This window comes from Rattus norvegicus, chromosome 11 (assembly GCF_036323735.1).
Source record: "Rattus norvegicus strain BN/NHsdMcwi chromosome 11, GRCr8, whole genome shotgun sequence".
Classification (NCBI taxonomy): domain Eukaryota; kingdom Metazoa; phylum Chordata; class Mammalia; order Rodentia; family Muridae; genus Rattus; species Rattus norvegicus.
In genome coordinates, this window is record NC_086029.1 from 45638857 (window position 1) to 45652186 (window position 13330).

General features: G+C 45.9%; 1 long non-coding RNA gene across 2 annotated transcripts in view; it reads right to left on the reverse strand.

Moving 5' to 3' along the window:
* The window catches only part of LOC134480976 (uncharacterized), a 21933-nt gene extending 9108 nt beyond the window's left edge, over positions 1–12825 (reverse strand). Inside the window, exon 1 of one of the 2 annotated variants that reach the window (XR_010056070.1) lies at positions 5743–12825. This is a non-coding gene — a long non-coding RNA (uncharacterized LOC134480976). Of the gene's footprint in view, positions 1–1053; positions 1166–5742 lie in introns of those variants that run through there. The other variant, XR_010056071.1, reaches the window with a different exon arrangement.
* Positions 12826–13330: the final 505 nt, after the last annotated feature.

Consider the following 13330-nt stretch of genomic DNA (forward strand, 5'->3'; position numbering starts at 1 on the left):
ACACACATACATGTGCACACGCCTCTGCATGCAAGATTCACACACCCACATGAGCACATATATAAACACATATGTGCACAGCACCACACACACACAGAGATCACCAAGAATAGAACGCATTTTTTTAGAACTGTCTGAGGTGCACATTTCAGGGTGTCTGCACTTCAGTGTCTTCTACACATTTGCAATCCTGACTATTCAAGGCCTTTTTCCAACTGGTTTTCCTCCTGTCCTGCAGAAGCTATGGAAATTAAAGAAATAGGAAACAAATTTAAAAGCAAGAGAATTGCGAAGCTCTTTCTACAAAACCCTGGGTACCATCTATGCTGGGCTCATCCCCAGGCTCTACCCCTAAACCAGGCATCTCAAAACTGGAGTCATGTTTTCAGTGCTGCAGCTTTGGGAAATGTCTCCCTGATTTCTCAAACATGAGTCTTTGTCTTTGAGGAGCATCATACTTCCTTCCGCCTGGACACTGCAGCTGGGCTCAAAGCATCCATCCTCACTGTGGATGGGGATAAGCATTCAGGGAGAGCCACACACCAGAGTCAGGCGAGCCTTTGGACGAGTAGCTCCACTGTGGCTTCAGACCATGGGTCTATGGGAAGGGTGGCAGAGTCAGTAAACTGTTAGGTAAAATGTTCCACCCATTGCCACACTTTCCATGAGCTTATTTGCTTATTGGTGGTGTTGGGGGATCAAACCTGGCTCCCCATGCATTCAAGAGCTCCTCCTCCGCCCTGTTAAGTCGATCTAAATCAGCCCTTGTGTGCAAGGGCGAGGGGCATGCTCATGGTCTGACGAACAAATATTAGGATCTGAATTTGAGTGCTCAGAACCTACGTAAAAATCTGACAGAGCTGGAGAGATGGCTCAGTGGTTAAGAGCACTGACTGCTCTTCCAGAGGTCCTGAGTTCAAATCCCAGCAACCACATGGTGGCTCACAACCATCTGTAATGAGATCTGATGCCCTCTTCTGGTGTGTCTGAAGACAGCTACAGTGTGTAGTCATAAATAAATAAAATGTTTAAGTAAATCTGGTTTTAAAATACCTGAGCACAGTCACATGCAGGCCTGCAAGCCCAGTGCTGACAGGAAAGGCTGGATGATCCAAGGAACTCTTTGGTCACCATCCTAGCTTCAGGTTCTGGGAGAGACCATGCCTGTGATTAGGAAGGGAACCTGATATTCAATTCACACTTGGCTTCTGTACCTGTATGGACACATATGTCTGCAAACACATGTGCGTGCACACACACACCCACACCCACACATATACACAGAGAAAAATATTTGCACTGTATACAAAATATCCTTCCACCTATTGAGGGTTCCATCTCTGTTGGTACACGCTCATGTAGGATGATGTCACAGGTGAGGCAGGTACAGGATAGAAGGAGGCCTGTCATTGGAGGAGAAGGAAGGATGGGTGGGAGAGAAGTTTGAAGGAAGAGGAGGAGACTAGGGGAGGGAGGAGGAGACAGGGCGGAGGAGAGGGAGAGAAGCCATGGCAGGTGATGTTAAGATTCTGCTCTGTGTATTTACAGGTTGTTATTAATGTTCCTAAGGGATGGATGGTACTGGGCATTGTATGTTTAAGTGGGAAATTATATCTTATCAATTGGATCTAAGATTATTGTGTTGTGTGTTCTTTTATGTGAGGGTTTGAGTGTAGGAAAGTGTGTGGCTGGGCTGTGTTTCCGCCAAGATATCTAGCAGATATTTTGGGACACCCGAGGTGCGGACCTAGCGGGGTAAAAGACACCAATGCTATTATTATTATTATTATTATTATTATTATTATTATTATATTTTTATTACAACACACTCAGCCTGCTACAGAGCCAGGACACAGCTGGCTGCACAAAACGCAGGTATGGGGCATCCAGATGTTCCCCATATGCAATATACTTCCAATCCAGAAAGAGATAAACATAAATTGTAATTCCAGATGGCAGGCATCGAGTGCCTTTCTCAGAAACCTACACCCATTCTCACGTGGCTCACTTAAACATTAGTCTAAAGTCACGCCGATGGGAAAATGGAAGTCAAGATGGCATCTCAGGAAAATCTAGACACATTTGCTTATCGCTTACTTTGTCAAAATACAGCTATATGGGAAAAAAAAAACCCTACAAACACAAACCAAGAAACCTGGCTCCCTGCTACAAACTTGCAATGCCAGCAACCTCAGCAGGCTGAGGCAGCGGGAAGGCAAGGCCGAGGCCTGCCTGGACTGGAGAGTGATTTCAAGGCCAGCGTGTACAGCTCTGCCAGACCCTGTCCAGAAATGGACAAGAGTGAAGGGGCTGGGGGTGTAGCTCAGTAGCAGAGTAATTGATCATCGGAAGCAAGGCTCCATGTTCAAATCTTAGGCCATATCACACAAAACAGAAACCAGCTTTCTGCTCCTTCTGATCCGGATCTATTACATATTAAAGGGAATCAAATCTGGGCTTGGTTTTAAAAGCTTGAGTTTGGCATCACCTGGATTGGTGTGAACCAAGGTTTGAGGGCCACTTTTCTAATAATTCATGACCTTCCTCGCCGTGATGTTTTTCTTATTTTTAGAAAACTTGACAGAGTGAATGAAGATCCAACCTCCAGTTTGGGAAAAGCTGACAACTTCCAGGTCTGAAGACAACAGACTTTGCTGCTGGGCTGGATATGCCTTGAGCCTCCACAAAACAACTGCAAAGTCCTGCTGGTAGGTAAGAGTCCCCTGAGGAGGGAAATACTCATAGACTGGTGGACTTGGACTTTAGACAAACCACTTTCTGTTTCTGCGACTGTGGTCAAAGAAGAGCTCCAACTCTGCACCCTCAAAGCAATACTTTTTTTTATTTTTTTATCTCTGATAATTTTTGAGAATTGTAATCAAGACAGACAGACATTCAGGAGTGCAGCAAGAGAGACCTGGCACAGAGCGAGTTCTCATGTTTAGCTACCAGATGTCCCATCAACAGAAAAGTGAACACATGTACCAATCATGAGGTCATGAGCACATGTGCAGGGGTCAGAAGACAGCTTTCTGGAGGGGGTCAGCTCACTCCTGCCTCAGGACCTAGCTCGCTCTTCAGGCTTCAAGTACAATCACCTGTGGAACCATCTGCTGGCCCACAGAGGTTTTAAGAATCAGTGAAAAGCTATTGAAACTCCCAAATGCCAAGTTCTAGCCCCTTGGATGAGCATCATCCCCTGAAGAGAATACTACATTCAATCTTCCTATCCCATCACAGTGGTGACTCTGACATGGTTATGGTCAGCAGGAGCTGTGGTCACAAACCAACTCCACAGTGACTACAAGATAGATCCGAACCCACGGTCAGGAAACAGAAGAAAACAGGTGCCACTGAATAAATCTTAGCCTCAGTGCAGTCCGTTTCTACCAATTCAGTCCACATGGGTATAATCTGAAAACACTTTCTCCCAAACCACCTTTAACCCACGGCCGACATTTCCACATTCAACCTTAGAGATCAAGACAGTGCATCAAGACATTTGGCACATTCCACCATCAAATAGGCACTTCCTTCTGGGGTGGGGATTGGTACGGTTTTGTGGGATGGGGTGGCGCTGAGCTAGGAAGAGAAGGTCCTTTGTCTAGAACTTTGAATTCCTGATGGCTTTTCTTTTCCGAAGAAACAATTTCTTTCACACACTGTGCCTCACCTTGACTTCCATCCACGGGGGATGTGGATGATCGGTGATGTCATTCTTTAGTTATTTAAGGAGAGGGATTCTTTCTTTCGTACAAAGGTTTTGCCGAAAGTTGAAAAGGAGGCTTCAGTCATTTATTTTAATCTCTCAAGATTGTTTGTTATTCCTACAAGTCAGGACACTCCACATTTGAAAAGCACATTCCAAGAGAAAAGATGATTTTAAAAACAACACTGTATTGTTAGAGAGGAGATTTTTGCCAGATAGACTCATTAGGGACAGTGTTTAAAACACTCTTTACATTTTTATCGAGTGGCATTTCTGAAAGGTACGTGGACCGCTGGCTGTAAGTGAGGAGACTTGGTTTTCTTTTGTCACCATTAAAAAGAAACCAGTAAGTGCTTGTAAGCCCAAATCTCTTGCCACAGACTCGGGAACATTGATTTCCCCAGCCACTTCCTCCCCACGCCTTACGGCACAGCTCTTTGACCATTAAACTGTGTACAAAATTAGGAATGGCATTTGTACTTAATGTGGGGCTCTGTCTCTTAGGAGCTCTCTCCTTCCTGACATCATGAATTACCTTCCCGTGTATGATGGACACTCTAAGCCACCTTCCCTTGACTTCTACAAATGTCCCTACTTGTCATTCATTAGTGTTTAAGTCCTCCCACCTGTTTGAATATGAAGACTATAAGAGTCCTGGACACTGTGGGTGACCTCTCCATAATAATGTGGCTAATGGCTAAGCATCTACCCACTGTTGTTTTTTTTTTCAAATCTATGAATTTCCTATTTGGAGGCAACCCTAACATGCAATGGATACCCTAAAACCCAGTGTACTTAAATGTTGGCTGACAGCTGAGTGATGTGTGGTGTCCCGGCATTACTTTTCATGGGACTTGTCTAGGTTCCTTTCCTAGAAAGGACATGCTACCTTTACTAGAGTCACAGTGTCTCCAATATCCCATAATTTCAGTCCATTTTCAGCAACTTGTACCTTCTAACTCTTCAGGCATCTTGGTTCATTGGTACACACTGGGCAGCCCAGTGAAGACCCTCTTTCTTTGGTAGCTGCCACGTTGTGCTTGAGAAACTTGACCAAGTCTTTCTACCCCCTGAGGTGGAAACACCGATCAGGAAGCACTAATGGACAGGGGTGATGGTTTGAAGTCACACTTTGAAAAATATTTCAAAGCATCTAATGCTTAAGACTGACAGAAACATCTTACAAGGGAAATACCGGAGTAGGAGTAGAACGCAGTTAAAATAATCCAGCTACAGGAGGGAAAACAGTAGAGCATAGAGAATAAATGAACCTTAAAACCTTAGATGAAGACAAACTCATCTGCGATCACGGATGTGAACAGAGTGTGCCCATGACTTCCCTGCATACAATATCAGCATTGGCAGCCACGCGTGAGCTTCACATAAAAGTGTAAAGTTCTGGGAATAAATTCCAGCGCATCCCAAAGATGAATTGAAGGTGATTTGGGAGTGAATCTGCTGTGGATGTCAATATTTTCAGGATTGTGATTATAGTTTCTCAAGCTAAAAACGACTTGGTTATGTTTGCTAAGTCAAGAACACAACTCTGTGACCTCATCCCAAAGCCTGTGATTTCAATGGGTGTTTGTTGGGCAATCCAGTCATGTAAGATACCGTGTAGGGATGATGTTTTCTTTTATGTTCCCAAATTTTGTCCATCCTGGGTACTTCCCGACTTGAAATGGTCTAATCAATGCTGAAAATTGAGCTCATGAGGGTGTACAGGTCCTTGAGTGTTCTCCTGGCCCAGTGCTTAGAAAGTCTATAGCTGAAGGCCAGAGCCCCTGGTTCCCCTATTCCACACTAGATAACTTGAGGTGGTTACTGGAGAAAGCATACGTCAGACTTCTTCCTGCCAACACTTCATTTTGGAAATGCTCCTTTAGGATTCCAAGTAGAACTGTTAAGGCTTCAGATCATTAATGTCTGCTCTTGATTTAGATGAAAATATTCTTGATCACTCCAGAAATGCTCTCTTCTTGTGAAAAGCTTACTAGAGACATTCAAACCCAGAGACGAGTTACAATACAAACCTTCAACGAGGAGAAGATGAAGAAGAGACGGAAACGATTTACAGTCAACGAATTCAATTCTTATCTTGGAAGTCATCAACTTGAGCTAAGAGTGGAAAAAATTCTGTTTAAATGTAGATGCCAGGTATATGCATGTGATTACAAAGTTATCCATCCCATGATTCTTAGTGATTGGGGAGTGACACAATCATTGCCTCAAGCAAAGCCAATCGTTCGAGTTTCGTGGAATCAGCTTGTGACTTAGTCCTTATTGGATTAGGCTTATCTCCATGGCCTTCAGATGACCTGATCTAAGCTGTTCAGATAGAAAAAGGGATGTTGGGGAGGGGCGATCTATTGTAACTGACTCTGAGCAGGAGGGTCTAGTAGTAGGCCATTAGAAACACGCCATTAGAGCTGCTTATGGTTTTTCATTACTTATGATATTCCTAGGGTCTAAAACTTTCATTCTATGAAAAAGAAAATGAAAAAAAAAGAAAAGAAAAGCTTCCAAAGTGGAAAGTAGAAGGAAAGATGTAAAATAAATTGAAATATCACTTCTGCTGGGACTCAGGGACGTGTTGTCTACTGAAAACAACACACCTCACTAGACATATACTGTTGGGTTCCATTTCTGCAGGGCAGGCATCCTTACAAGGACAGAGTGGTTGAGATGCAGTGATTGGTGGTAGCAATGAAACAAAGATGGTGGTGTGCAGATCTAAGACAGAAACATGAAGGCTCCTCCATGATGATGCAGTGTGAAAGACATGCTGGGGGCTGTCCAAATCTACTCTAGGTAGTGTATACACACACACACACATACAACACACACTCACACACATACACACTCACACACATACACACATTCACACACATATGCACACAAACACACATATACACACGTATATACACACACTCACACACACTCATATACATACACACAATCTCACATATACACACACTCTCTCTCACACACACACATATACATACATACTTTCACACACATATACACATACACACACTCACACACTCTCACACACATATACACACATACTTTCACACACATACACACACTCACACACTCTCACACACATACACACATGTGTACACACAAACACACACATTCACACGTATACACACACACTCCCACATACACACATGCATGCACAAACACACACATACACACACACTCTCTCACATACACACATACACACACATAAACATACACTTTCACACATGTGCACACACACACACACACACACACACAATCTAAGAGAGGGGTGCATGCAGCAATCACAAAGACTCATCGAGGGCTGCCACCTACTTGAATATCTGCTTATGTGAAGGCTGTCATTAGGGGAAGCCGGTTGAGGGTACATCAGGCTATATTACCTTTGTCGGTTCCTATCAATTTATAGCTATTTCAACTAAGGAAAGAGATCTGAGAACATGAGCGCACACAGGTATGCACTTGCATGTGGGGATGTGAGTGTGCACAGGTATGTTCTTAAAGGTGGGGGGTCACCCTAGGTGTTAGTCCCCTAACTCTACCTGCTTTGGTGTGTGAGGCTGGGTCTCTCATAGCCTAAAGCTTGACAGCTAAGCTGGGGAGGCTGGACAGTGAGCCAGGTACCTGCCCCTCTCCACCAATCCTCGTTGGGCTTGCACACACCTACCACACCTGCCTTTTCTTTTTAATGTGAGGTATGTGCCTTGAATTCAGATCCTCTTGCCTGCTGGCTCCATGGCCTCGAGACATTAGGATAAAGGCCCATTCTGCACCTGTCCATCTCATGACCTTTGACCATCTAGTGTTCACTGTGTACAATTACAGTGGAAATAAAAGGAGAGATACATTTTTTTTTAAATAAAAAGAAAGCCGGAGGACTCCAGTGTCGCAGAGAGGGATGAGTCACAGCCAAACCGTCAGACGGTTTTCCTTACTTAACTTCCCATAAAAGAGAAGACAATGGCTCCTTGTTTAACTGCTCTGAACTTGAAAGCAACATTGTAGTCTTTTGAAATCTAAGCCTTTTGTAAATTGAAATCTCATGAAACACTTATCCTACCCGCAGCTTTAGAAAAGCCAAGTAATTTGTTAAAAAAAAAAATGAAAACAAAACACTAACATTAAGCATAACTTCTTTTCTGGATACCATTGTATAATAGTCATTTACACACACACACACACACACACACACACACACACACACACACACACACACAGGAGCAATGAATTTCAAGTTCTTCCCAGAATGCAACGGTGGCAGGGCCAGGGGAGCATCCCCTGGACCGTCAAGGGAAAGCTGGTTCCCACAACAGTGACAGAAGTGACTCAGGTGACCTGGGCCAATTTCCTTCTGAAGACAACTAGAGACATCTAACTGAAGGCTCGTGTGTGGGGGCCATGTGTGTGCACAGTGCAGAGGTCTCAGCACAGAGAACTGCAAGGTGAACAGCAGTCAGCCTCAGGGGTCTTTCTGAGACACTATCAACTTAAAAACAGATAGACAGACAGACAAAAAGCCATAGAGTAGCCCTGGCTGTCCTGGAACTGCTGTGTAATCCAGGCTGGCCTCAAACTCATAGAGATCTGCCTGCTTCTGTTGGATTTAAAAGCGTGTTTCCCATGCCTTAGAGACAAGGTCTCCCACTTGCTTGGAACCACATAAGCTGTCAGGCTGGGCAGACACTGAACCCCAGGAATCACCATGTCTCCACCCTCCTACACTGTGATAGCACAGTTCACCACGCCCAGATTTTTCTAAGTTAGTTCTGGGGGTCTGGACTAAGGTCTTCATACCTGCATGGTAAACACTTAGCCAACTGAGCCATCACTAGGCTGAGGCCCCTGAAGGCCTGACAGTGGGGAGAAAAAAAAGCAATGGGAGACCTTCTTCACGTCAGACTTCATTAATTGAAATCTCTGCTTATGGGTCTTAGGAGTTCAGCTGGAACAAGAGGTATCTTTATTTTTACATACTTCTAGTTCACGCATAAGATTTCCTAGAGGTGCGACTACAGACAGACACCTAGTTGAAGTAGATTCTGGTGTGTGTGTACCACTCATTCCCCAGACACATCATAGTGAGCTCATGCCTTAGCCAAGGTTCTCTGCAGTCACAGAACATATGGAATGTCTCTATATTGAGGGAAATTATTGTGATGACTTATAGTCTGCAGTCCAACAATGGTCAGCTGTGAATGGAAATCCAAGAATCCAGTAGTTACTCAGTCCCACGAGGCTGGGTGTTTCAGCTGGACTTCTGAAGAAGTAGGTTCAACAGATGTGCTGGCCAGTTAGTGCAAGCAGCAAAGAAGAGTGAGTCCTCCTCCTTCCAATGTCCTTATGTAGGCCTCCAGCAGAAGGCGTGGCCCAGGTTGAAGGTGTGCACCACCAAGCCTAGATGTGGGACTTGCTTTTTGGCTGACTTGAACTCAAAAGTTTCTTTGCCTTAGTCTCCTGGGATTAAAGGCATATACTTCCTTGCTCAGGCCTAAGATTTTCATGGCCACTATGCCTCAAGATCTCTATGTCAAGATCCAGGTCAGAAGCCTGTGTCTTCCAGCCTCGAGATCTGGATCACAGGTGAGCCTCCAATTCTGGGCGGTAGTTCATTCCAGATGCAGTCAAGTTGACAACCAGGAACGGCCATTACAGTACACGTCTGAAGACCTTACACAGGATGCCCACTCCCTGTCTTTCAGCTTAATGTCTTCTTCTCACCTAAAGGTTAATAATGACTGTTTATATTTCATTGAAAAGGAATGTTGGTTCCAGTCTTAGTCAGAGTTCTTTGGCAAAAGAGACAGCAGGCTAGAGACTTTGGAAGAAGCTGACGGTGCAGTTTAAGTCCGAAAACTAATAGGTTCCAGATCCAAGGAAAGCTAACATTTCCATCTGAGCCAGGCACTAGGAAATGAGTGATATCGCAGCACAAAGGTGGTCAGACTGGAGGAACATGGTCTTCTTTTGGAGGGTCAGCTTTTGGTTCTGTGGATGAGGAGGGTGTGTATTAGAGAGTGCGCCAGTTTCTCGTTACTCTAACAAAGACCTGGAGTGAATCAACTTACAGGAAGGAATGGTACGTTTGTCTCATGGTTTTGGAGGTTTCGGTGCTTGGATGGCTGACTCTGATGCACTGGATACTGTGACCAGCAGAACACGAGGACAGGAACGGAAGTAGAGACAGTTGCTCATCACCACTAGGACATGGAGGAAGAGAAGCTGGGACTCTGGCAGGCACGCTTTCAATGATCTGACGACCATCCTTTAAAGGTTGGCTGCGCTGGGCACTCTTTATGTAAATTACGGCAGGGAGGGAGATTTAGATGCTCCAGTCGTCTCCAGACACTTCATAGACACACTCAGAATAATGCTTGCCCAACTATTTGGGCACTATCTGTCCTCCAGTCACATTAACAAATGAAACCAACAACTCCAAGCCTGCTTCTTCTCACTCTGAGGATCCCTTTCGAGCACTTTTCAAACGAAGAGAGTGGCGTGGCTGTCACTCTGCTTCCCTGTGCTTCCAAGCTGCAGTGAACACACAGCTAGAAATGGACTACGCTCTACCCCAGAAGACGTGTTGACTGGCAGGTGTTAGCCTCAAGCCCGAGTCCCTGGGTGTGAAGAACAATGGTGGGAACTGAGCAATGCTCAGGTGTAGGCTCTGATACAGTCAGTGCATCTCATGAAAACAGGGGGTGGAAGAAGCGGGGACCTTTACTGTGTTCGCACACACGGATATACGTACAGCAAAAGAAGGAAGGGCAGCTAGAATCATGGGTTCTGCAACCGGTCAGATGGTCACCACTGGTAATCACATATTCCTACCTCTACCCATTGTGTATACTTTTGACTCTCCACAAATGCCTTCTTTGGGGATCATTTGGTGGAGGTGACCCAAGCCCGCATCTCTGAAAAGTCCAAGCCATTCCTGAGCCTGTAATTGTACTGTTGTGCTTTTCTCTTGGGCTTAACCAGAAGGCATAGGGACCCTCAAGATCACCTGTGTTCCACATACACTATTCCCTAGCCAACTCAGGAATGCAGACTAGCACCACGAGCCTTTTCTTTCTTATATATTTGGTTGTGAGCCTAGCCTTTAACGGCTGAGTCATCTCTCCAGCCCGAGCCTTTTCTTTCTTAATGGGCAACTGTAACAGTTTTCCATGGTGCTAAGGAATACTACTTCCCGTTCCCTTCATTCAGCTGTCCCCCAAATATGCTAGGCCTGTAGTGTGAGTCCTATGAAATGTCTTCTTCCTACCTCCCCGGTGTTCCACAAAGTTCCATCAGAAGAATTTCCCATTTGTTTCTGTGTTCCACTTGTGAGCCTTAGTAACCAAATCCTAGCATGGGAAGAAGGAGAGAAGCTGTTGGAGATGACCTCATTGGATATGTATTCTCTGTCCGCTAGTTGAACACCGGTGGCACGAGTGCTTCCCTCGCAAGCATGAAGACCAGAGTTCAATTCCCACTACCAACATAAATGCAGGGAATGGTGGCCGGCATATATTAAATGTCAGCAACTGGGCAAGGCAGTTTAGGGCTTCGAGAGTGGATGAGATGTGGCTAGACCAGTACAGGAGTTTAATGGAACAGGAGAGCCAGGTATGTGACTAGGCCTTGGGAACATATACAAGACAGAGGGTGTAGGGGTGGGCAGGAACTCTGGCTAGCATAGGAATGGCAGCTTTGTAGATAGAAGTCTGTCTAAAACCAATGGGCAAGAATAGGAATGAGTTTTACAAAGGGGAGACAAAGAGGAGAGGGCTAAGTGCTTTAAAGAAGGGAGGGACCCAGTGCTAAAGGAGGCAAGAAAGGCAAAGACATCGGCGTGTTGAAGGAGTAACTGCCCTGGGTTGGAATATACTTTATCTGGGTGATGAGATGAAGGTTTCTCTGTAAAGGCCAGAGGCTGTGGAGGTGAAGCTGGGATTCAGCAATAGCCTACTGAAAAACAGGAAGGCTTTGTGGTGGTCCTGGGTATCAAACACAGAGCCTGATGGGTGCTCCCAGTGTCCAGTATCCATGGCCCAGCAGCTCATCACTAGTGACTTCTAAGGCCAGGGACAGTGTGGTGAAAGCAACTGTTCTGCCAACCCAGCCCACAACATGTGTGAGGAAGACAACGGAAGCACATAGATACTATGGCCCACCTGAAACCAGATGAAAAGAGGAACACCGAGCTTAGGAGAAAGGTTTGGTGGTGATGCCTTTAGTGAGGAAAAGATTTGGTTCAAGCTAGAAGGCAAAGTTTTGAAGCCCGAGGGAGACACGGGTCTGGGGAAGGAAGCCTCTGACTCACTGTAGGGAAGGGACAGTTAAAGCAAAGGGAAGAAACCCGCTCTCCAGGACAGTGTCTAGACTTGAGATGCAAGGAGCTTTGAAGGCAAACCCAGGGGAACACTAACCGAGAGCAAGAGTGGAGCACTAACCAAGAGTGAGAGTGGAGCACTAACCAAGAGCGAGAGTGGAGCACTAACCAAGAGCGAGAGTGGAGCACTAACCAAGAGCAAGAGTGGAGCACTAACTAAGAGTGAGAGTGGAGCACTAACCAAGAGCAAGAGTGGAGCACTAACTAAGAGTGAGAGTGGAGCACTGACTGAGAGGGTGGAGCACTAACCAAGAGCAAGAGTGGAGCACTAACCAAGAGCAAGAGTGGAGCATTGACTGAGAGTGAGAGTGGAGCACTAACCGAGAGAATGGAGCACTAACCAAGAGAGTGGAGCACTAACCGAGAGCGAGAGTGGAGCACTAACCGAGAGCGAGAGTGGAGCACTAACCAAGAGCAAGAGTGGAGCACTAACTAAGAGTGAGAGTGGAGCACTGACTGAGAGGGTGGAGCACTAACCAAGAGCAAGAGTGGAGCACTAACCAAGAGCAAGAGTGGAGCACTGACTGAGAGCGAGAGTGGAGCACTAACCGAGAGAATGGAGCACTAACCAAGAGAGTGGAGCACTAACCGAGAGCGAGAGTGGAGCACTAACCGAGAGCGAGAGTGGAGCACTAACCGAGAGCAAGAGTGGAGCACTAACCGAGAGAGTGGAGCACTAACCAAGAGAGTGGAGCACTAACCAAGAGAGTGGAGCACTAACCAAGAGAGTGGAGCACTAACCGAGAGCGAGAGTGGAGCACTAACCAAGAGCAAGAGTGGAGCACTGACTGAGAGCGAGAGTGGAGCACTGACTGAGAGCGAGAGTGGAGCACTAACCGAGAGCGAGAGTGGAGCACTAACCGAGAGCGAGAGTGGAGCACTAACCGAGAGCGAGAGTGGAGCAGTAACCGAGAGCGAGAGTGGAACACTGACTGAGAGCGAGAGTGGAGCACTAACCGAGAGTGAGAGTGGAGCACTAACCAAGAGTGAGAGTGGAGCACTAACCAAGAGCGAGAATGGAGCACTAACCAAGAGCAAGAGTGGAGCACTAACTAAGAGTGAGAGTGGAGCACTAACCAAGAGCAAGAGTGGAGCACTAACTAAGAGTGAGAGTGGAGCACTGACTGAGAGGGTGGAGCACTAACCAAGAGCAAGAGTGGAGCACTAACCAAGAGCAAGAGTGGAGCATTGACTGAGAGTGAGAGTGGCGCACTAATGAAGAA